Source organism: Zea mays, chromosome 6 (assembly GCF_902167145.1).
Source record: "Zea mays cultivar B73 chromosome 6, Zm-B73-REFERENCE-NAM-5.0, whole genome shotgun sequence".
NCBI classification, from domain to species: Eukaryota; Viridiplantae; Streptophyta; class Magnoliopsida; order Poales; family Poaceae; genus Zea; species Zea mays.
The window spans coordinates 108159506-108174326 of record NC_050101.1 but is presented as its reverse complement, the minus strand read 5'-3'; positions in this window follow the sequence as shown (position 1 = coordinate 108174326).

The following is a 14821-nucleotide window of genomic DNA, read 5'->3' as shown; positions in this document are numbered from 1 at the left end:
GGGCTGACCGTCGGATATGTGATGGATGGTCCAGATCGGAACCTAAATAGCCCTTGGTTGTATCAAATCACATCCGTCGGTTTCTAATCGGGCGGTCGGCGGGCATCGCGCGACTCATTAAAAGTGGACCGTTGGATCGGGATCCGACCGCTGGCATTGGATACCGCTTCGGGTATTATGATAATCTAATTCGGGCCGCTGTGGTATGATCGGACGGTCCTTATTGAACCATACCCCTTCACCGTAGTGTTTTTGCGAAAGAGCCCTTCCACTGTTATAAAACTAACCCGCCATCCTTTTCTGTTGAAACTAATCGCAAGCAGGTCCCTGGTTTATACAAAATCACCCCTGGGCTTTGTTAAAATAGTGTTCTGAGTCCAATCAGAGAATAAAAGGGGTAAAACAATTCAGAAAAAAATGATTTTTAGTTTAGAAATAAATTCAGAAACTTGTTTAATTCATATTTAATTCATATTAACACCAAACTGATCCATTCCAGTGGTATTAATTTTGTTTCAATATTTTTTATCATCTAGTAAACCTGGTCAGTCATGAAACCTAGATAAACATTATCCACTTGATTTATTCTATATTGAGTATTTAATAAATCCGGAAAATCATAACTTGAGAACCGTAACTCCGTTTTGATACATTCTAGTTGCATTAGTCTCACAATAATATTTATAATCATCTGGTAACGTTGTTTTGTCATGAGATATAGGTTAAATTGTTGCACATAGTCTATTATATACTTAACCACGTGGATCTTCGGAAAACCATAACTTCATAATCGTAACTCCGAATTTAGCGGTTCTCGATCTCACGATCTCGTAGAGACGTATAGATTATTATTACGCAGTTTATTCTTATGTTTGATGTGATGTTAATTTTGCCCATGTCATGTTTATTTGTATTGCTACGACTAGCGCGAGGTTACGAGTCATCTAAAGATCATCCTGGTACCTGGAATCTCAAGTCCCAGGCAAGTTGTGCCCTTGATCACTTCTTTTACCCACTCATGTTCTGATTAATCATAATGATCTGCATAGGTTAATTTTGATGGGACCCAATAGGTTACCCTAGTTTGAATATCTTTATACCTTGTTTACCACTGAATTCTTGGGTAGTACCTGCTATTGCTTTATGTGGTTTTGGGTATGAAGATACACATTATTTATTATCATACTTTTATTATCAGTTGTTATTCACTGTTCATGATAAGATCATTATGTTAATTGGAACATGGAGAACCACCCGGGAAAACAGTGCTACCACAAGGGTTTATGGACGCCCTTGGCTGATTAATTAGGAAAGCTAGTGGATGACTACCTTACCCGAAAGGGGCAAGGGCAGTAGGGGAGTGGTCAGTGTAGGGAGGCCCTTGGGATGATTTTGCTGCGATGGCGGTCATGCGAGGGATTCCTGCATTGGAGCTTCCTATAAACTGTAGCGGGTTTTCTGAAGCTAGTGGAACTTTGTAAAGGCCTCGTAGTGTTACCCTGCCTCGCCTCTTCGGTAGAGGTGTATGGGATTAGCCGTCTCTTGGCAGATGGGTAACATGACTTGTGGGTAAAGATGTGCAACCTCTGCATAGTGTAAAACTGGTATACTAGCCGTGCTCACGGTCATGAGCAGGGTAAAGATGTGCAACCTCTGCAGAGTGTAAAACTGGTATACTAGCCGTGCTCACGGTCATGAGCAGCTCGGACACTCACATGATTAAATTATGGAACTTAAATTCAATTTGTCATATGCATTGCATCGCAGGTGATGTTGTTATTACTTTTGTTCTATTACTTAATTGGGTTGGTATTTACTTATACTTAGTAATTGCTAATAAAATTTTGACCAACTTTAAAAGCAATGCTCAGCTTCAACCATCCTCTTTGGTAAGCCTTACACTTCACGTGAGCTCCCACCTTTGGCGAGTTCATGCACATTATTCCCCACAACTTGTTGAGCGATGAACGTATGTGAGCTCACTCTTGCTGTCTCACCCCCCACAGGTCAAGAACAGGTACCGCAGGATGAGGCGCTTGGAGGATGTTGTGACGTGTTCGTGAGAGGTCTAGGTCATCGTCTCCCAGTCAACTTTGGGTTGCTGGACCGTTGTCTCCTTATAATGTAATTATTTATTTATTTTATACAGAACTCCTATTATATAGTAAAGATGTGACATTCGATCCTGTGCCATGATTCATCATATGTGTGAGACTTGGTCCCAACACACCTGGTGATTATGTTCGTGCCCGGGTCTTGGTGCCCCGAAACCCGGGTGTGACAAAATCCCGCGGCCTTCGTGTTCTTCCCGCGCCCAGGTCGGGTGCGCTTGCAGTAGGGGGTTACAAGCGTCCACGCGGGAGAGGGAGCGAGCGGCCTCACGCGAGCGCCTGTCCCGTCCTCGTCCCCGCGCGACCAACCCTCTGTAAGAGGGCCCTAGTCCTTCCTTTTATAAGCGTAAGGAGAGGATCCAGGTGTACAATGGGGGTGTAGCAGGGTGCTATCGTGTCTAGCGGAGGAGAGCTAGCGCCCTAAGTACATGCCATCGTGGCAGCCGGAGAGGTTTTGGCACCCGGTTCGTGTGGTGTCGTGGCCGTCGGAGGAGCGCTGGAGCCTGGCGGAAGGACATCTGTCGGAGCTGTCGAGTCCTTGCTGACGTCCTCTTGCTTCCGTAAGGGGGCTGAGAGCCGCCGTCGTCACAGAGCGTGCGGGGCGCCATCATTGCTTATCTGGTGGAGCGAGCCAGATGGGACGTCGGTCTTGTTCCTCGTAGCCTGAGTCAGCTTGGGGTAGGATAATGATGGCGCCTCCTGCTGATGAGGTCGGTCCGCGCCCTAGGTTGGGCGATGTGGAGGCTCCTCCGAGGTCGAGGTCGAGTCCGTCTTCCGTGGCCGAGGTCGAGTCCGAGCCCCTGGGTCTGGCGAGGCGGAGACCGTCGGCTGAAGTCAGGGCTGAGTCCGAGCCCTGGGGTCGGGCGAAGCGGAGTTCGTCGTCTTCAGGGGCTGAGCCCGAGTCCGAGCCCTGGGTCGGGCGGAGCGGAGTTCGTCGTCTTCAGGGGCTGAGCCCGAGTCCGAGCCCTGGGTCGGGCGGAGCGGAGTTCGCCGTCTTCCGGGGCTGAGCCCGAGTCCGAGCCCTGGGTCGGGCGGAGCGAAGTTCGCCGTCTTCAGGGGCTTAGCCCGAGTCCAAGCCCTGGGTCGGGCGGAGCGGAGTTTCCTATGGTGCCTGAGGCCGGGCCTGACTGCCTGTCAGCCTCACTCTATCGAGTGGCACAGCAGTCGGAGCGGCGCAGGCGGCGCTGCCCTTCTGTCAGGCTGGTCAGTGGAGCGGTGAAGTGACTGCGGTCACTTTGGCTCTGTCGACTGAAGGGCGCGCGTCAGGATAAAGGTGTCAGGCCACCTTTGCATTAAATGCCCCTGCGATTTCGGCGGTTGGCGTGGCGATCTGGCCAGGGTTGCTTCTTGGCGAAAACTGGGCCTCGGGCGAGCCGGAAGTATGTTCGTTGCTGGAGGGGGGCCTCGGGCGAGACAGAGATCCTCCGGGGTCGGCTGCCCTTGTCCGAGGCTGAGCTCGGGCGAGGCGTGATCGAGTCCCTCGAATGGACCGATCCCTGACTTAGTCGCACCCATCAGGCCTTTGCAGCTTTGTGCTGGTGGGGGTTACCAGCTGAGAATTAGGAGCCTTGAGGGTACCCCTAATTATGGTCCCCGACAGGTCTCTTTAGCGAAACAGACAGGCCAAAGGGGTATCGATTAATCTGAGCCACATGATCGCAGATGGACGCTGCAGATTAGATCTGAGCCGCGATGAACCGGTACGCTATGCCGCCCGTTGATTTGGAGATCTACGGTTCCGCGATCCGCACACAACATCGACCGTCTGATCACATCTAACGGTCCAAATCTAAAACGCGAAGGGGTATCCTTACAATCTAATCCTGACCGTTCAACAAAGATCGGACGGGCTAGGTTCGTCTTCAACCTATCTCGTCGCTCAGCAAGACCGGGAGGCGCCCCACCCGGCGGAGCTCCCACCGGCGCGCCGCCGAATTTGCCCTCCCCGGTGACCGAGCTCCCATAGTGATGTGCGAAAAACCAAATTGAAGCTAAGGCGGTAGCTAATAAGGTGTTTTACCGGAAGTAATTGTGACAAAGAAGGCCGACCGCGGTGTGTGGCAGATCCAAGTTCGTCGCGGTCGTCGGCGAGAGATTACCCGAGCTACGGCGATCTTCACTCCCAATAGCAGTCGCGGGCGACTTCCTCAGACACACCCCGAGGACAGGAGCACGGCGTTGAGGGAAATCACCGGCGATGCAACGAAAACACACGCGGCGGCGGCACAAGCGCTTCTCCCAGCGGCGGATTCGCTCTCGCGTTCAGCAACCCCGATGCGCTATTCTTGGACTTGGAAAGACGTGCGGAGGCTCTCAATTCTCACGGCGAGTACACGGTGGCACAGTTCTTATACCCAGAATCAAGTCCGATTTCTAGGGGGAAATCGTTCAACGGAGCGCGCGATGCGCGCGGTCTGTTACAGAGGAACGATGAAGGGGGTGACTCTTACGGGGTTGGCCCACACCGCAGTGAAACATAGTCACACACCAGTGTATGACAGCGTGGCCCCACCAACAGAGACGCCAGGAGACTTGCGCGGAGATGATGTGGGCTCGCGCGGAGGGGGGGTTCCTGGTGGGCCGAATGAAGGATCCGAGGCCCAAGTAGGTTTTCTCCCTTTTTTCTTTTTCTTTTTTTTTCTCCCTTTCCAAATTTAGATTTCAAATTTGAATCTATTTTTGTGGGAAGTTCAAACTCAGGTTAATTTTCTATATTTACATGACAACATAAACTGAATTTTAGTTTATTTATATTTTTATTTTACACTATTTGTGTAGTGTTTTCTTCTCTTTTTCCCAATTCTATGATTTTCTTTTAGATTTAAATTCCACTTTGGACTTTAACATATATATTTTTAATGTTATTTTTATATTGTCACAAATAATGCACTCACAACAAAATCCCAGCATGATGCATAATTTAGTAGTATATATTTTTCTTAAATGTTTTAAAGATGGTGTTCACATGAAATAACAAATATAGATAACAACCATATATAAAGGAATAAAATTTCTCCTTTTAGACTTTTCTTACAAAGTGGGTATTACACGATCTCTCGGTCGGTGGTGGTTCGTGGTGGTGAAAGGAGAAGCGAAAGCCCCAAGAGTCAGCTATATGGCCACGAGAGGTCGGTTCGGTGAGTCAAGCAACAGAATCCTGGCTTCCCCGCGGTGCCTAACGTTTCGGCGCCAGGTTATTGCGAGGGGGGAGAACAACAGGAAGTAGAGCCCCCATTGGCCAGTGCAAGCACGACAACCCGGGACTCTGACAGGTGGGGCCATCCTATCGCGCACCACGGCGACACGCAATGGGTCAACCGAGAGGCATGTTGGTCCGTATAGGTGTACATTTGGGCCACCCGGCCCGGCCCAAGCCTGTAAAGGCCCGTATTGTTTGAGTTTCGGGCCGGGCCGGTCCGTTTGAATTTCGGGCTGGGCCGGCCCACGACCCGGCACGTAATTGCTTAAACGTGCTGGGCTCATTTCGGGCGGCCCGAAATTATAAAAGCCCGGAATTTAATTTTTGGCCCGAAATTCACATTAGGGCCCGAAATTCAGTTTTGGCCCGAAATTCACATCAGGGCCCATAATTCACATCAGATCCCTAAATTCAAAATAAATTTAATAAATCAAGTAAAAGATAAGACAAATAAATTTGACCAAAAGCAAACTTAATATTTGTATTAAGCTACCATAGCTATGCAATGACTATCTCGTTTACAAATCATTTTGTTAGAAGAAAAAAGAGCATAATCAACTCTATACAAAGTTCGTAAGTTCAATTCATTATCTAATGTTCATAACAAAAGTAAAATTACATCACATACTCTAATTCAAAGCTACAAAAATATCTAATAGCATTATCTCTAGCTTTGTGTTCTTTATAAAGTACATGAAAGTTTGGAAAGTGTTGTTTTAATAAATATATGGGCATTTTCGTGTCTTTATATGGGCCATTTCGTGCCTGCCTTAAACAGGCCGTGCTCGTGCCCGCCCATAGGCTGCGACCTCGGCCCAAACCTGGCCTGATACCCGATACTAAAATATTTCAGGCCGTGCTTCGGACCGACCCATCAGGCCCGTCCCAAATGTACACCTATATTGGTCCGGAATCAATTGGATTTGGCCCAGCGTGATTTGTACTCTTTTCTTTTTTTGTAATTTCTATTCATTTTCTTTTCCTTTCCTTTTTGTTATTTTCTTTGCTATTTTCCTTGCTCAAGGTGTGGCTTGAATTTCCAAATTCCTATTTTAACTTTGGTCAAGTCAAGTGCAACACATAAAATACCAGCATGTGCAAATTAGTTCTTACTCATTTAGCTATTAGTTGTTTTTAATCAAGTCTCATATTGTTGATGGGCATGAAGAGAGGAAAAAAATATACCCACACAGACTTTTCTAATTTCCAAGAAATATTATTATACTAGGTGAGTACCCGTGCGTTGCAACGGGGACATATAATAACATAATAACTTATATACAAAATGTGTCTATATTGTTATAAGAAAATGTTTCATAATCTATTTTTAATCTTAGCCATACATAAATTTTGTTATTTTAATTTAGCTGTATCATGCAGACTTCGATATATGCCACGATTTGCATGGTCTCATCATTGAAGAGCACGTGTCACACCTGCCGGTAGAAGTTCCCTCGTACATTATCAGTCATCAGGTAGGCACCACCATACACGCTTGCTTAAACAAAAAAAGCAAGTGTATGTGTTTGCGAAGAGAATTAAAGGCAGGCCGGCACAAAAGCTACCCCGACGATGACGAGTGGTCATTGCTGTCGGTCCTCCTCTGCGTCACCTCTAGCGCCAAGATGACGCCATAGTCCTTGATATAGTAGTCGTCGAACGCGCACGACATGGCGAGTACCGATGACTCTTGGTTGGGCTGCCAAACGAAGTGCACCCCGGGCTCATCAGCGAGGTAATACACCTAGTCGTTGCACCACCGGATGTGCTACTCCTCTACATACATCTTGTTCGAGGACACTCACACAATGTCAGCAACGGTCGTCGTCCCAGCGCACAAGAACTCATGGCCGGTCAATAGTTACTTACGTGGCAGGTTGAGCTTCAGGTGATGATGAGCTGGACGGTGCGACGGCACCATTGTCGAATGCGGTGCCCAGAACAACCCAAGAGTCGCCGGCATTGGTGACGACCATGAGGTCCCCCTGTTTGAGATGGACAACGCGGTGCAGCCGCTCTGGACCGCATCCAAGCGGCGGCTGTGGCGGAGCTTGCCGAACACAGCGACGCATGTGGTCACGTAGTACTGCTTCCAGAGGTCGAACTGGCAGTCGCCAAGCTTCTTCTCGTCGTCGATGAGCGATGCCAACGCAAGCGCCTCCTGCCAGTGGTGTTTGTTCGAGGTTTCCACGTAAGAAACATGGATTCATCTTTAGCGTTGGTTTATGAAAATGACTCACAAGTCAAATCCATGGAAAAAATATTACGGAGAATAAATGTCACACATATAAAAAAGAATTTAAGTTGAAAACATTATTCAAACAAAAAAAAATTGCATGCAAGACACTTCTTTAAATAATACTCCCTCCATCCAAAAATATAATTTAGGAATCTCGTTGATAATTATCTACTACTACACATTGTGCGAAAGTAGCAGGTAGGCTTTGGAAGAGATGTAGTAGATATTTTTACTGTAACAGATATTTATATAAACACACATGTGGTGTAGTGGTAGCTACGAGCACGTTTGCTTAAGAGGTTGTAGGTTCGAATCCCATTGGGGCCACATTTGTGTTTTTTTAATTTAATTTTAGCTAGGCGTGAGATGCACATGAGCTTTGCGGAGAGGAGGGAATGAGAATGACAGAACACGGAATGACAGCCTAACCCTTAGTAGATATATTTGTTCTTTTATACATCCTGAATTTTGAGTATTACTAATCCTTGACAGTGATCGGCAAAAAAAGTGTGTAAATGTCAAATCGAGCAATATCAGGATCATCGGTACTGTACTCCATAGATCAGTTTTTTCAAACTTCTTGCTCAGTCACTTGATCACTTCCGCTGGAAAGCATGGTTTCACATTGACAACCAATTAAGGCCTTGTTCGGTTATTCCTACAGTACATGGATTGGATGGGATTGGAAAAAATTTAGAACAACTTTGACTTGCTTGGGATTTAAACCCACCCAATCCCACTCAATCCACATGGATTGAGAGCTAACCGAACAAGCCCTAATAGTGCCGTGACACAAGTACACAACCTGTTGTGTTGATCACTCTTGCTCTCTGTGATGTGTGATCACGTAAGCATCTTCCCTGGTAAATCCCTACATGTGGCATCAAACAGGCCAAGCATTACAGCTAACCACACAATAAACTAATCTCCAGCTGCGGGTAATTGGTGTGCTGCTGTCTACCCACATTCAGTGCAGCGAAACCCACATCCCACAGAAGTCCTGGCTAGCTGCCTGTCTCCAAACCGCTGGTGGTTTTCACGGCAATGCCCTCATGGGGCGTAGAAGAGAATCAATGAAACACATCCTGTGTATATAGGCGTTCTAAGGGTTTGTGGATAAATGAGAGTTTGTGGCGATTATAGGGGCAGAGATGAGGCCAACAAGCACAAACAAAAACACGGAGCATGGAATAATTTGGTGGTGTTTTAAATAGGCGTTCTAAGGGGCACAAATTATCAATAACTCGAGTGGGAAGACGATTGATTAAATATGAGGCAGTCGTAAAGGCTTCATCCTAAAATTTTAGAGGCATGCTGGCATGAGCTAAAAGAGTAAGACCAGTCTCGACAATATGACATTGACGATGTTTTCGTTCGGCTGAGCCATTTTGTTGATGGGTATGAGGACAAGAGACATGATGAGCAGCAATGCCTAATTTGGTGAAAATTTGATTATGATTTTTTTATATTCTCCACCCCAATCAGACTGGATGCATTTAATTTTTGTGTCTAGGAGACGCTCAACATGCGCTTGAAAATGCAGGAAGATGTGTTGTGCGTTAGTGCGATCATTCATCAGATAGATTCACGTGAATTTGCTATAGTCATCAATAAAACTGATGTAGTACCTAGAACCACCAACAGAGGTAGGCGCCGGCCCCCAAACATCAGAAAACACAAGTTCAAGTGGGGAAGCAGATCGATGAATCGAATTATTATATGGTAATTGATGACTCTTAGCAAGTTGACAAATATTACAAACTAATGACACACTGGACTCTTTGAGACATGGAAGATGATGAAGACGCAAAAGTGACCGAAGGACTGGGGAGGACGGTTGGCCAAACCGACTATGCCATTGGTCCGGGCGTGCTGAATAACAGACGAATGCATGTTTGAGGATCTTGACGTCAGATGACTTTAGGTGGGATAGAGCCCGAACTCACACTTGCCTGCGAGGAGCAATTTCCTTATCGCCCGATCCTTTATAAGAAAATAAGATGGATGGAATTCAAAGAAAACATTATCATGTCGAGATAATTTGTGGACTGAAAGAAGTTGTTTAGAAAATTTTGGAACATGCAACAAATTATGAAGAGCAAGAGGGCGAGTATCAGTGTTAATAGAACAGGAACCAATATGCATAATGTTCAAACCTGCTCCATTGCTAACCTGCACCATGTCATTACCGTGGTAGGGTTCGCACATGGTAAGGCGATCTAGATCACTCGTAATGTGATCGGTGGCACCCGTATCAATGTACCAATTTGGGTCAACCTTATAGGAACAGGTGGATGACAAGGCCGCCGAAGGGGCTTCATCCTGGTATGATTCGTCCATCCTATACCAACACTTGATGGCGGTGTGATTGAGCTTGCCGCAGATCTAGCATGGACGACGAGGATAATTGCCACGACGATCGCCGCGGGAGGGAGCACTGCCGCGAGACCGACCGCCACGACCACGGTCACCACGACCGCGACCACCGAAGGAACCACCACGACCCACGTAATTCGCAGAGGCGACGTGGTTCAGCTGCAATTCCGCCAGGTGTTGGAGTTGTCGAGTCTCGAACGCGACCAAGTGCACGAAGACGTTGTCGAGAGAGAGCGCCTCGTTCTTGGTCGTCATGGAGGTGATGAAGGGGTCGTAGTCGGCTGGGAGACTTGCGAAGAGATAGGCGAGAACCTCCTCATCACGGAAGGGAGCATCAGCGGCGGCGAGCTCGGTGTCAAGCCTCGTAATCTTGCGAAAGAAGTCGGCGACGTACATATCACGTTTCTTTGCCGTGGCGAGTTCCACACGGATTTGCACTGTGCGTGCCTTCGTAGATGAGGCGAAGTTCTTCTGGAGGAAGTCCCAGACCTCCCTGGAAGATGTGGCGTGGACGACATCCCAAAGAACTTCCTCGGACATCGAGGAGAGAAGGCCACTTAGTAGCTGTTGATCTTGATTATACCAGCGTTCGTACGCCGGGTTGGGGACTTGTGTGGCACCTGCAGCAATCGTCAACGCTCGTGCAGCTTGGGTGCCATCTAGGTGCCCTATCAGCTTCCAGCTCCGGAGGTATGGCAAGAGCTGAGCACGCCATAGGAGAAAATTAGATTTCGTAAGTCTAATGGTGACTACTTGATGAATGGGTATGGGTAGCATGGTGGTGTTCTGTGTGGCTGACATGATAAAGGAGGAGGAAGTGGAGGAGGAAGAATGAGTGGTGGGGATTTAGGAGAATAGTCTTGGCTTTGATACCATGTTAACGTGGCACACGGCAATGCCCTCATGGGGCTGTATTCCATTATTTATAGTAAATTATTTATAGTAAGGAGATTACATGAGGGGCTCCACCCGTAGAAGAGAATCAAGGAAGCACATCCTGTGTATATGGCGTATGAATGTGCTACAATCACGAGATCATAGGCTAAACTAGAATCAAGGATTCCATCTATAGATAATACCTTTCTATGCATGTGCTACAATCACGAGAGCACAACCTAAACAGGAATCAAGGTTTCCATCCATAGATAATATCTTGCTATGTTTAACAACTCCGTGTATAAGGTTGTCCATAGCAAATCGTGTAAAATATGAGATTTGCACTGTAGATTATATTCTATACAGAGTGAAGTTTAAAATAGAGAATAATATGATATGAGATGGTGTTGAGTTTGTGATCCAAATTCTGAAGAAGGCGGCCAAGTTGGCGAGCGAAGCGGAGGCCCGTCGCCGGGAGGCTTGGGCCGGAGCGCTTGATTTCTATGAGCACTGTGTTTTCGGTAAGCATAAAAGGATAAAATTCAGTTCTGCTGTTCATAATACCGAAAATATTCTTGATTATGTTCATGTTGATTTATGGGGGCCGTCACGTATACCTTCACATGGTGGTGCTCGTTACATGTTGACTATCATTGATGATAATTCACGCAGAGTTTGGCCTTATTTTCTTAAGCAAAAATCAGATGCCTTTGAGTCTTTCAAGGTTTGGAAGACTATGGTTGAGAAGCGGACTGAGAGGAAGCTGAAGGTTCTGAGAACTGACAATGGTATGGAGTTTTGTTCTGGTGATTTTAACTCTTTCTGCAGGAAGGAGGGCATTGTGAGACACCACACTATACCATATACGCCTCAGCAGAACGGTGTGGCAGAGCGTATGAATAGAACAATAATCTCCAAGGCTCGGTGTATGCTGTCCAACTCAGGTTTGAGCCGAAAGTTTTGGGCTGAGGCCGCTTCCATTGCTTGTCATTTGATCAATTGTTCACCATCCACTGCTATCGATAAGAAAACTCCAATTGAGGTTTGGTCTGGTTCCCCCTATGATTATTCTCAATTGAGAGTGTTTGGTTGTACTGCATATGCACATGTTGATAATGGTAAACTTGAGCCTAGAGCAATTAAGTGTGTTTTCTTGGGTTATGGATCTGGTGTTAAAGCATATAAATTGTGGAATCCTGATACACAGAGGGCATTTTTTAGTAGAAACGTTGTGTTCAATGAATCTGCTATGTTTCCTTCGGTTGTATCTACCAGTGCTACTAACCAGAATTCTGAGTCTATCAGTGTGCAGGTGGAGCACGGGGGGGGGGATGTTGATGATCATGCTCCACCATCTGCTGAACCTGCTGAAAATTCTGTTTCTGAAATTTCATCACCTGTTGTGGAGTCTCATCCCCAGAGTCTTGCTGAAGGCCGAACTAGGAGGCAGATAGTTCGGCCCCAAAGACTGATTCAAGAGTGCAATGCTGCTTTTGCTTTGGCTGTTGCTGAAGAAGTTGATAATGTTCAGGAACCATTGAATTATTCAGAAGCTATATTGTGTACTGATAGTGAAAAGTGGATGGGTGCTATGCATGAAGAAATGGAGTCTCTTGATAAGAATGGCACTTAGGAACTAGCTCGGCTGCCTTCTGGTAAAAAGGCAATTAAGTGCAAATGGATCTTCAAAAGAAAAGAAGGTATGACTCCAAAAGAGCCTCCACGCTTTAAAGCAAGGCTAGTTGCAAAAGGTTTTAGTCAGATTCCAGGAATTGATTACTCTGATGTCTATTCTCCTGTTGTCAAGCATAGTTCAATTCGTACCTTTCTTAGTCTTGTTGCTGTACATGACTATGAGCTTGAACAGTTAGATGTGAAAACTGCTTTCTTACATGGTGATTTGGAGGAGGACATTTATATGGACCAGCCAGAGGGGTTCATTGTTCCTGGAAAAGAAGACTATGTGTGCAGGTTGAAGAAGTCCTTATATGGTCTGAAACAATCTCCCAGACAATGGTATAAGAGGTTTGATTCATTTATGCTTTCTAAGGGCTTTCAGAGGTCTCAATATGATAGTTGTGTTTATCTAAAATTTGTTAATGGATCACCTACATATTTGCTGCTATATGTTGATGATATGTTGATTGCTGCCAAGAGCATGAAGGAAATCACTGCTTTAAAGGCACAACTTAGTAGCGAATTTGATATGAAGGATCTGGGTGCTGCAAAGAAAATCCTTGGCATAGAGATAGTCAGGGATAGGAAGTCTGGACTGCTGTACTTGAGCCAGAAGAATTATATTGAGAAGGTCCTTCGTCGTTTCAACATGCAAAATACTAAACCTGTGAGTACTCCGTTGGCTCCTCATTTTAAACTGTCTGCTAAACAGTGTGTTGAAACTGATGCTGAGCTTGAATATATGTCAAAAGTTCCATACTCTAGTGTTGTTGGGTCACTCATGTATGCTATGGTTTGTTCTCGTCCTGATTTGTCTCATGCTATGAGCGTTGTTGCTAGATACATGTCTAATCCTGGTAAAGAGCATTGGAAAGCTGTTCAGTGGATTTTCAGATATCTACGTGGTTCTTCTAGTGCTTGTTTATGTTTTGGTAAATCTGGAGATGGTCTGATTGGCTATGTTGATTCAGATTATGGTGGTGATTTAGACAGGAGGAGATCTCTTTCAGGTTATGTCTTTACTATTGGAGATTGTGCTGTGAGTTGGAAAGCTCGTTTACAGGATACTGTTGCTTTGTCTACCACAGAAGCTGAGTATATGGCAATTGCAGAAGTTACTAAGGAAGCCTTATGGTTGAAAGGTATATATTCAGAGCTATGTGGAATTAAATCTTGCATTACCATCTATTGTGATAGCCAGAGTGCCATTCATCTCACCAAAGATCAGATGATTACTGAGAAATCCAAACATATTGATATCCGTTATCACTTCATTCGTGATATCATTGAAAAAGGGTTGGTGAAGGTATGCAAGATCAGTACTGATAATAATCCAGCTGATATGATGACGAAGCATGTTTCTGTTGCTAAGTTTGAGCTATGCTCAAACTTAGTTGGTATTATAAATTAGCCCTTAGTGGCTGTTGGCGCCGGCAAGATAATGATGCATTTGTTTAAGGTGGAGGTTGCTATTATGATGCTACAAGGAATTTGTCTCAAGGTGGAGTTTGTTGAGTTTGTGATCCAAATTCTGAAGAAGGCGGCCAAGTTGGCGAGCGAAGCGGAGGCCCGTCGCCGGGAGGCTTGGGCCGCGTTTTAGGGTTTCACCTCTATAAATATCTTTGTAAGCCGCAGGAGATATCTATCTCAATTGTAAATCTCCTGCGATCAGTAACCACCCGAAAATAGTGAGAAGTTGCCTGCCGGCGCCCGTGGTTTTTTTCCCCTTCACTTTGGAGGGGTTTTCCACGTTAAATCCGTGTCTTCTCTGTGATTGATCCTATTTGTGTCGCATTCATTTACAACAGATGGTATAGGATAGCTGTTGGAGACCATCTAAGCCACGTGCCCCTGCATATAGTGCACTGATCTTTTAGAACAGTGATCAGCTTCCATTTCTTCTTGGGAGTTGGGACAAGTACTAGGTCTACTTGCTTGATGGGGACTGGAGAGATACTGAAAACAGGCGCAGCAGCCGCCCTAGTGGAAAGTGGTTTTGAAGGGTTGCCTGCACTGCACCTGCCTGTGTGGATTTGGTTGGGGGAAACCAGGAGGAAGGATCAGGATTCAGAAGGGCTGCATCTATCCCGTGCCTGAATTTCAAGAAACTCTCTTTCATGGTGAGGACAAGTGATTTATTTAGCATCCTGTGTGCGTGTGTGTGTTGACTTCTGAAATCGACTAAAAAGAAGCCACTTGTACAATTTTCTAAAGCTAACCTTTCTGTCCGGTGGTTGGGTGGAGACACTTGTATACTACAAAACAAAGAAAAGTACCACTCTAAAAGACCCCTTTTGGACACATATATAGTTGAGACCTGCATTTGATATTTGGAGGTACTAA